This window comes from Mobula hypostoma, chromosome 16 (genome assembly GCF_963921235.1).
Source record: "Mobula hypostoma chromosome 16, sMobHyp1.1, whole genome shotgun sequence".
Lineage (NCBI taxonomy): Eukaryota > Metazoa > Chordata > Chondrichthyes > Myliobatiformes > Myliobatidae > Mobula > Mobula hypostoma.
The window spans coordinates 64,505,167-64,515,435 of NC_086112.1; the positions used below are offsets into that span (position 1 = coordinate 64,505,167).

The following is a 10,269-nucleotide window of genomic DNA, read 5'->3' on the forward strand; positions in this document are numbered from 1 at the left end:
TACCACACAGCAACATCACCCCTTCTGCCTTCCTGCCTGGCTTTTTGATACAGCATGCATCCTTGGACATTAAGCTCCCAGCTTTAATCTTCTTTCAACCACATTCAGACAAACTGGCAGGAGTTCAGAAAATGGAACAACCTACGAATGTATCAGAGATCTGCAGTTTCCTTGGCACGGTAAACCAGCTGGGAAAGTTCATTCCAGATTTGGCAGAGAAAACAAAGCCACTATGTGATATCCTCTCCCAGAGAAAACGTTTGAACCTGGGACGCACTGCAGAAGTCTCATCACTTAAAGCAGAGCTTATCTCTCCACCAACATTGTTGTTCTTTGATCTGAACAAAGCAACCAAGATGCCTCTTCCTTCTGCCTAGGAGGAGTGCACATGCAAAACTGCAGTGGTGTATGGAAACCAGAGGCATATGTATCAACAGCACTGACTCCTTCTGAACAGTGTAATGCGCAAATCAAAAAGGAGACTGACTCTCATGTTGCTACTTGACAGGCACTAAATTCCTACTTGAAACAGACCTACAGTCACTTGTCAGACTCCTCAGCTTGAAACACTTCAACGACTGCTCCACATCTGCAAAGATTCAGAATGAGGCTTATGCAATACTGTTATGACATTGAACATGTCCCAGGCAAATATTTCCCACCACTGGACAGTCTGTCAAGGATGCCATGCAAGAATGAGTGGACAGAAGCTAACTGTGGTCTCATGGAAGATACCAACATCTACTTAGCTCAGGTATGTGAATGCTTTCCTGCATAAGGAAACAGGATGAAGTTCAAACTAAGTTGAAAAAGGACCAAATCTACAGCAAGATTATGCAATACCATGAGCATGGATGGCCAACTGTTCCAAAAGAAGCTCACAAATTGAGACCTTACTGGCTTAAAAGAGAGACACTCACCATTCTTGATGGTTTGCTGCTAAAGGGTGCCAAACTCATTATTCCTGCTTCTGTACACATCAAAATCATCAGTCAAATCCACCAAGGCTTTGAAAAATGTCATCTAAAGAGCAAGGCAATCCGTGTGGTGGCCTGGTCTGAGCAAACATCTGGGAGATTGTGTAAAGCAATGTGAAGCCTACAGAAAATCATGCTGAACCTCACTGTCCCACAGAATTCCCAGACTTCCAATGACAAATTGCAGACACAGACATTTTCAAGTTGAAAAAAGACAAATATACTCTCACTGGATTATTACTCATGGAACTTTGAGCAGTGGTCCAATATTCAGCTGCTCAGAATTCAAAGCCTTTGTTAGAGACGATGAGTCCAAACACCAGACAAGCAGTCCATAGTAGCCACAGGCAAATGGAAAAGCAGAAAGAACAGTGCAAACTGTTAAGAGTCTCCTACTAAAAACAAAAGACCCCACAAAGCACTGCTGGCTTATCACTCCTCACTTCTTACAAATGGCTACGGTCCATCAGAGATGTCAATGGGCTGGAGACTGAGAACAAGCCCGTCTGTTCTTCCTTCCCTTCTCCAATTTCACTTACAGGACTTAAACAAAGTGAGAAATTTTGAGACAATACAGTGTGAGAAAACGAAAAGCATGCATAATCTCAGATTCAGAACAAAATCTTTGTCACCACCCAGGAGTGGTGAAATTGTTTGGGTTTCAGACCAATCCACCAAAGGAACAATAGTCCAGCAGCATGCACGACGATTGTTTGTGATCAGAACATCATAAGGTGAAATCAGGCAGAACAAGCATGTATTTATGCAACTTCAAAGTCCACAAGAGGTAGAGAAAGAAATACAGTGACCTGATTCTTACGACGAGGATAACTTACCTGAGGTGGACGCACCTGTTCAAGAAGCTCAATCTGCTCCAACACTTTGAGGAACCTATATCAGATATCGCTGTTGACCTGTCCCACCACGGATATATTCTAACAGCTTAGGGCACATAACTAAAGAGGCAAAATAACTCTCTCACTTTTCCAGAGTGTTCAGGCAGTCAGTTAAGTGTTTTTTAATTATAAGAGTTCTAATTAAAATATTTCTAAACAAAAAGGACTTAGTGGGAAAAAAAAGAGAAAAACAAAGAAACACAGTTATAATGTTGGAAGTTCCTTTTTGTGTTTCTGTAAGGAGCATAGGTTATGTGCTATGGGCAAAGTGAACTGGATCATTCAATTTTAGCGATAATTTCAATGCAATTCTAGAGACATAGTACATCCCTAGTTTTTCTTTTTCTTCCCCCCCAAGAAGGGGAGATGTGGTGGTAGTTAATAATGTTATTCCTATGTCACTCAGTTAGCCGCTCCCACATGGGAGGAGTTCACATACCATACAAACAGGGTTATCAATAAAGTTCAGAAGAACATCCCGCATGCTGGCATCCTGGCGTAGGCTCTGCACTCTCCCTCAATATTGAACACAACAGTCTTTATCCAAAACTAATCTTCTCCATCTGACCAAAGGACTTTACTTTGTATCTTTTTTCTTTATTTTCCATTTACCAATAACTAAGTCTTTACAGACCAAAGTGCAGATCATGTTGAAACCTACTGACTTTAATTGTCAAATGCAATAAATAGCTTCAATTAGACTAGTTTTTATTTGAAGATTAACAACCACAGCTCAGATGATAACACACTTACAGTATTTCTCAATCAGAAGCTATGGACATAAGTTTGACTGCTGCAAAAGTTCAGTCAGCAGCATGGTAGCATACTGGCTAGCACAATGCTTTACAATGCCATTGATCAGTGATTGCAGTTTGATTCCCAACCCCTCTGCAAGGAGTTTATACATTCTTCTTATGACCACATAGGTTTCCTCCCACGTTCCAAAGACATACGGATTAGGGTTAGGGTTCGTAGGTTTTGTATATGCTATGTTGGCTTCAGAAAGCACGACTACATCTGCCACCTGCCCCCATCACATCCTCGGACTGTGATAGTCATTGACGCAATCAGGCGTTTTATGTACATGTGACAAATAAAGTTAATCTTTAAGATTTTAAATCTTTACACTACGTAGGGAGTTCTACAGTGCAAGACATGTTCCCTTCCTGCTTGAATGCCTGTTGCATGTTAATGCCATAAAAAAGGCAGTAATACGATTATTACAAGCTCTTCCGTATTTTTAACAATAGCACCAAGACCCTTAACCCCCTTTCAAATAACTCACCATAATTGGAAGAGGACATACCTTCAGTAGAATGTCAACGTTTTAGCGAGGTATTTGGAAGCGGTGGAAAATGTAATGGCACATGCTAAAGAGAGATACCCATCTCCAAGCTCTGCTCTTCTGTAAGGGCCTCCTACTGTTGAAAAGGTTTGGAAAAAGCAAGAAAGTCAACATATGGTATGAAGAGTAACAGCATCAGACCAGTTGACCCATATTGCCTGCTCCTCCATTGAATAAATTTCTACCTGAGCTGAACAAAACCTCGACTCCAGTACCTTTCTATCACATTGTTTATCAAGACTCTACTTCTGCCATTAAAACATTTGGACTTCATTTACACAAACTTTTGAGGAAGAGTTAAATTCTCACTCTGAAATATTTTGCTTTATCTCTATCTTAAAGATACAACCACTTTTAAGATAGTGACCCTTGTTCTACAGTCTCCCATGAGGAAACCTCTGCTCCACATTCAATCTGTGAAGACCACTCTGAAACTTAGTTTTCATCATGTTGCTCCTCAAAACTCCAGCGGATACAAGCTGGCTTGTCTAACCTTTCCTCAAACGACAATCTGTCACCCACTGACAATGTACATTTTATTTTTTCTGCCAAAGGGAATATTCCACTTTCCCCACATTATACATCATTTGTTAAACATCTACCAATCATAACACTCACTATAATTCCTCTTTAGCCCCTAACCTCCACAATTTATTTTCTAACCAAATTTGTCAGAAGCCAATTTAGTAACCACACCTTTGGTACCTTGATATAAAATGCAAGTTTCCAGCATAAACCTGCTGGCATGCCAGGCATTACACCTTGCCAAAGGAAAAACAACCCATTTATGGGCACTTGCTGCTTCCAGATAATCAATTTTCTACTCTCACCAAAACAGTACTCCATAATGACATAATGAAAGTTAATGTTGCCAGGATTTTTCTGTTTGTGTGATTTCAATTAGAAGGGACAATTTTTCAGGTACCTCACTTAGATTGAAATAAAAGCCTTTGTTGATCTTAGAACACTGTTCACGCATGGCTTCTGTACTATCTAGGAATGAACAAGACCCTGTGCAGCTAGTATACACAAGTGTGAGGGAGGAGGTGAGACAGAGGCTAGTAGGTGATAGGTGGAACTGGTGGGAGTTGACACATTAGAACATGTTTGACAAGAACAGGCCATTCAGCCCAACAAAGCTTGTCAAATTCCTACTCACATAGCGTGTTGACATAACTATCAAGTTTAGGTTTGAAAGTCTCGAAGGTATTGGTCTCAACTACACAACTAGCTGGTTTGTTCCATGTGTCCACAACTTGCTGTACAAAGAAATGCTTCCCAATTAGTCTGAAATCTCCCTTTAACCAGTCTCCACCTATGGCCCCATGTCCTTGATGATGGATTAATTTTGAAGTAGCAGCTGGCATCCAACTTACTTATACCCTGAATGATTTTGAACACTTCTATCGTGTCTCCTCATGCTAAAAAGATTTAATTGTTTCAATTTTTCTTCATAGCTCGTACCCTAGGCCTGTAATAAGTCTCATCACCTTCCCTGAATCCTCTCCAGTGCCTTCACAACCCTTACAGAATGAGACACCAAAATTGTACACAGTACTTAAGGTGTGGCCTCACAAGCGCATTATACCAGCTTAAGGAGAACATCTCTAGACTTGAACTCCACTGAGTGCATTATATAGCCCAACATTCTATTAGCTTTTCTAATTGCTTCTGTGCCTTGTCCAGATGTCGTTAGTGATGAGTCTACCAGGATGTCCAAATCCTTCTCATGCAGTGCACTTTCTAACTCAAGACCCCTCCCATGCATACTTATATCTAATATTTCTACTTTCTATATGTAATATCTTAAATTTATTTACACTCAATTTCATCTGCCATTTATCTGCCGACATCTGGTTTTTGTTTAGATTGAACTGTATTGATTCTGCTGCTTGGAATGTTATCAGCCCATCTCCGCAATTTAGATACAGATGCTAGTGGGTGATAAATGGAAACAGGTTGGGTACATGGAGCTAGGAGGGTGAGGAGATGGAAGGTAGAGAGAAAAAAAGCTGGAAGATGACAAGCAGAACCAGGAAGTAGGGAGGGGGTGTCACAGATACTAAACAGAAGGACGTGCCTTAGGAGTAGTACCCCAGGTGGACAGACGTGGGTGTTGGGCAGATAGAACCAGATGAGGTAGCGAAAAGAGTGGGGATGGGTAGGGGTGGAAGAGGATAGGAAAGATAAACAAATGGAGAGTCTGGGTGCACTAGTAGAACTAGGCGAACACAAGGAGTGCGGGTTATTTGAAATTGATAAAATCAATGTTCACACAATCTAGGCACAATCGGAGGTGTTGTCCTCATTTGCATCTGGCCTCACCGCAGCAGTGGCGAGCAGAGTTCAAATGCAACCAGGAGCTCAAGGCGGTCTCTGATATCCGCGTCCGGTGTTACGTAAGTGTTGAGAAGGGGGTCGTTGTGTGCTCAGAGGGAGGGGACGGGGGTCGTTGTGTACTCAGAGAGAGGGGACGGGGGTCGTTGTGTGCTCAGAGGGAGGGGACGGGGGTCGTTGTGTGCTCAGAGAGAGGGGACGGGGGTCGTTGTGTGCTCAGAGGGAGGGGACGGGGGTCGTTGTGTGCTCAGAGGGAGGGAACGGGGGTCGTTGTGTGCTCAGAGGGAGGGGACTGGGGTCGTTGTGTGCTCAGGGGGAGGGGACGGGGGTCGTTGTGTGCTCAGGGGGAGGGGACGGGGGTCGTTGTGTGCTCAGGGGGAGGGGACGGGGGTCGTTGTGTGCTCAGAGGGAGGGAACGGGGGTCGCTGGGGCTCAACCTGAAAACCACTACACTGTGCCGCCGGTCCCGCGAGGTGGAGGGGAACAGTATTCGGCCCCCACTTCTCCTGCCACCCCGGTTTTTGCCCTCATTTTCTCCGGCGAGAGCAGGAGGAGTTGCACGACCCACCCAGGGTCACTCACCCGGGGCCGCCCGCGCTACGGAGTCCGTCTCCGGGTCCAAAACCCCCACCGTGGTCTCGGTCGCGGGGAGATGGAATCACCCGCCGCGCCAAGCTGGTGCTGGTACGGGTGGGGCGGGGCGGCGACTGCGCAGGCGCAACCGGATGCTGCGAGGCCGACTGCCTGGTAACCGGGGTTGCCATAGTGTGTGAGGCTGGAGACCAGGCACACAACCATATAGCAACATCTTCTATTTGTCATCCGGATTATCAACTGACCGTGAACTCGTGAAGACTACCCTGGTTTATACTTCCGCGTTAACTAGACGCCGTAACCTACGCGCGTTGTGAGCATTTATACTTGTGTTTTTACGGCGACGCGTTGACATAGAAGTCTGTCTGTCTGTATCTTGTTTTACGGCGGTTGGCATCCAGCTTAATGGTGCATTACCGCCACCCTCTGCTCCAGAATGAGCACTAGACATACATTCTAAATCCCTTCACCCAATCACACACACACCCCTACACTTCACCCTCCCATCTTTGACCATCCTAGTATCCTATTCCTGTTTATTCGTCATATTCTATAAAAAACTCCTGTACCCCTTAAAAACGCTAAAAATACCCAGACTTGTGCTCTCACCCATGCCCAGCAACCCTTTCAATGTGAATTCCTGCATCCCCAACTCCCTTAATTTATTTCTCATCATCTCCCTCTGTATCCCATACTTCCTGCAACACAAAACTACATGTTCTACTGACTCCTCTTCCTGACATTCCTCACACAATCCTGTCTGGTGTTTCCCTATCATTTTCAATGTTTTGTTTAATGCACAATGCCCCAGCCTTAACCTAGTCCACACAATTTCCTCTCTTCTGTTTCCATTACCTACCCTAGTATGACATATAAGTATAGGCTTAAGGCTGATTTATACTTCTGCGTCAACGCGTCGCCGCAAAACATACGCGGAACCCTACGCGAGAGCTTACGTTGCTGCGACGCGCACCTCTCCCAAAATGTAACCGCGCGTCGCTGCAACGTAGAACGAAACAACTGTGGTCCGCTTGGTAAGATCGCATGTTATCCTTCGCTACAGTAGCTTCCCATTGGGCGACTGAAGGGCAGGGAAGGAACTCTGGCTGCAATGCTTTCCACAAAGCTTTACAGACCTCCGAAATTATGGAGGACACATTTCGCACGGAAAAAAACGCTCGCGTCTTGTTTACCCCGAGACTACCATGACCATGAAGCCTTGCGCGGGCAGGTGAGTACGCATGCGTGACGTGCGCGCACTGCCGAGCGACGCAGATACACCAACGCACAAGTATAAATGCTCACAACGCGCGTAGGGCCTTCAGTCGCCCAATGGGAAGCTACTGCGGTGTAGGATGACATGCGATGCTACCAAGCGAACCAATAACAGCTGCTGTAGTCTGCGTTGCTGCGACGCGCAGTTACATTTTGGGGGAGGTGCGCGTCGCAGCAACGAAAGCTTTCGCGTAGGGTTCCGCATCGGCTTTGCGTATGGCTTGCGGCGACGCAGACCTTACGGCGATGCGTTGATGCAGAAGTATAAATCAGCCTTTATGCTGGCTGATTATTGGACACGAGCGAGAAACCTCAGACACAGAGAACAAATGAAAGACATCAACAAACCATTTTTAGCTTAGTTGAGATATTGCAATGTGTCAGCACCATTATACAATTAAACACATATTCAATAAAAGTTAATTTCTTGTTTCTCTAAATCCCTACGTGATACAAGTAGTCTGAAATTATATTTACGTTCAGCTTCAAGCAGTCTATCATAACCAAAAACAATCTCTGACGAAGCTGATAAAGTATGTAAAAGAGTTAACACTTCGTTAAATAATAGCAGCCTGTTTTTCTGAAAGAAACCGCTGATGATCCACAGATGTGCTAAGCCATGCTGAGCCATATTTCTTCTTGAAGGCAGCTAGCTAGAGTTTCAGGATGCTTATCCCCTTGTGCACACATGCGTAGAGATAGGACCACTCCAGCCTGTTTGTGTATGTTCTGTCCATTATGCCTGGTTTGTAATTTTTCTTTCGGGGCTGTCGTGTAGTGGATAACTTTGACTCCAGCCTGTCGTGTGGGGGGTATCTGAACAAATATATCTGTGTTGTAAAGGGAATTGTTTGTTAGTTGGTGGATCAGGCAGGAACAGTCACAGACAGACTGTTCCTGTTTGAGCGACTAACTGAATAAGCCCCGAGTGCTTTGAATAAGGAGTTTGTACTTATATGGTCTTTGAGTGACTTTATCCGGATTCAATTTCCACAAAGCAACACTTTGGAAAAAATTTGTTGTCCAGTGATATCGATAGAACAGGGGATCCTACACTCTTTTACCTCAAGGAAGAGATAGGAGTGCAGATGCATTCAAAGTGTATGTTAATATATTCGGTTGTGATATTGATTAGCTTGAACTAGATGTTCAACTAATATACTTAAAATGACCTATGCATATAGGTCTCAGTTTTAAGGTCTCTATAACTGATGTTGTCAATATTTATTGCTTATTTATTTGTTGGTTTTTTTTTGTTTTTATATTTTCAGTTTGTTGTCTTTTGCTCATTGGCTGTTTGTCTGTTTATGCTGGGGAGGGCTTTACCCATGATGGACAGGGCTGTATCCGCTACGTTTTGTAGGCTTTTCTGTTCAATGACATCGGTGTTTCTGTACCAGGCCGTGATCCAGCTAGTCAGTATACTCTTCACTGCACATTTATGAAAGTCTGCCGTGCCTTCTCTGTAGCGGTAGTTATATGCTGGGCCCAGAACAGATCCTCTGAAATGATAATGCCAAGGAATTTAAAGTTGCTGACCCTCTGCATCTCTGATTCCCCTGTCTTTGTTGTGTGCAATTTTTCATTGATTCTATTGTGTTTCTCTGTATTTCCTGTGAATGCCTGCAGAAAATTAGTTTCAGGGTAGTATATGATGACATAAATGCACTTTGATAATAAATTTACTTGGTGCTTTGATATGCTGGATAAAGAAGCTCTGGGGGAGGTAGGTAAGGATAAGAGGATCCCTCTCCCCATTGTGACAGCGGGAGGATGGTGTGAGGGCAGATATGTGGGTAATCGAGGAGATGTGGGTGAGGGCAGCATCAATGGTGGTGGAAGGTAAACCACGTTCTTTGAAGAAGGAAGGCATCTCTGATGTTCTGGGATGATAAGCTTCATCCTCAGAACAGATGTGGCAGAGATAGATGGACTGAGAAAGTGAATAGGATTTTTACATGTGACAGGATGGGAAGAGCTATAGCCAAGCTCCCCGTGAAAGAAAAATATCAGGAGACAGTCTGTCTCCAGAGATGGAGACAGAGAGATCGAGAAAGGGAAGAGGTGTCCAAAATAGACAAAGTATATTTGAGGGACCAAGTAAAACTGTAGCACAGAAAGAGTGCTTGGAATAGAAACATAGAAAATAGGTGCAGGAGTAGGCCATTCGGCCCTTCGAGCCTGCACCGCCATTTATTATGATCATGGCTGATCATCCAACTCAGAACCCCGCCCCAGCCTTCCCTCCATACCCCCTGACCCCCGTAGTCACAAGGGCCATATCTAACTCCCTCTTAAATATAGCCAATGAACTGGCCTCAACTGTTCCTGTGGCAGAGAATTCCACAGATTCACCACTCTCTGTGTGAAGAAGTTTTTCCTAATCTCGGTCCTAAAAGGCTTCCCCTCTATCCTCAAACTGTGACCCCTCGTTCTGGACTTCCCCAACATCGGGAACAATCTTCCAGCATCTAGCCTGTCCAATCCCTTTAGGATCTTATACGTTTCAATCAGATCCCCCCTCAATCTTCTAAATTCCAATGAGTACAAGCCCAATTCATCCAGTCTTTCTTCATATGAAAGTCCTGCCATCCCAGGAATCAATCTGGTGAACCTTCTTTGTACTCCCTCTATGGCAAAGATGTCTTTCCTTAGATTAGGGGACCAAAACTGCACACAATACTCCAGGTGTGGTCTCACCAAGGCCTTGTACAACTGCAGTAGTACCTCCCTGCTCCTGTACTCGAATACTCTCGCTATAAATGCCAGCATACCATTCGCCTTTTTCACCGCCTGCTGTACCTGCATACCCACTTTCAATGACTGGTGTATAATGACACCCAGG

The 10,269-nt window shown here is 44.4% G+C and overlaps 1 protein-coding gene across 2 annotated transcripts in view; it reads right to left on the bottom strand.

The window, feature by feature from the left end:
- xpa (xeroderma pigmentosum, complementation group A) overlaps positions 1-6,262 on the bottom strand; it is a 45,315-nt gene extending 39,053 nt beyond the window's left edge. The window contains exons 1-2 of one of the 2 annotated variants that reach the window (XM_063069035.1): positions 6,138-6,262; positions 3,180-3,294 (exon numbers count right to left, since the gene is read on the bottom strand). The gene's annotated coding sequence lies outside the window, so the exon portion shown is untranslated. The remainder of the gene's footprint in view (positions 1-3,179; positions 3,295-6,137) is intronic. The other variant, XM_063069036.1, reaches the window with a different exon arrangement.
- Positions 6,263-10,269: the final 4,007 nt, after the last annotated feature.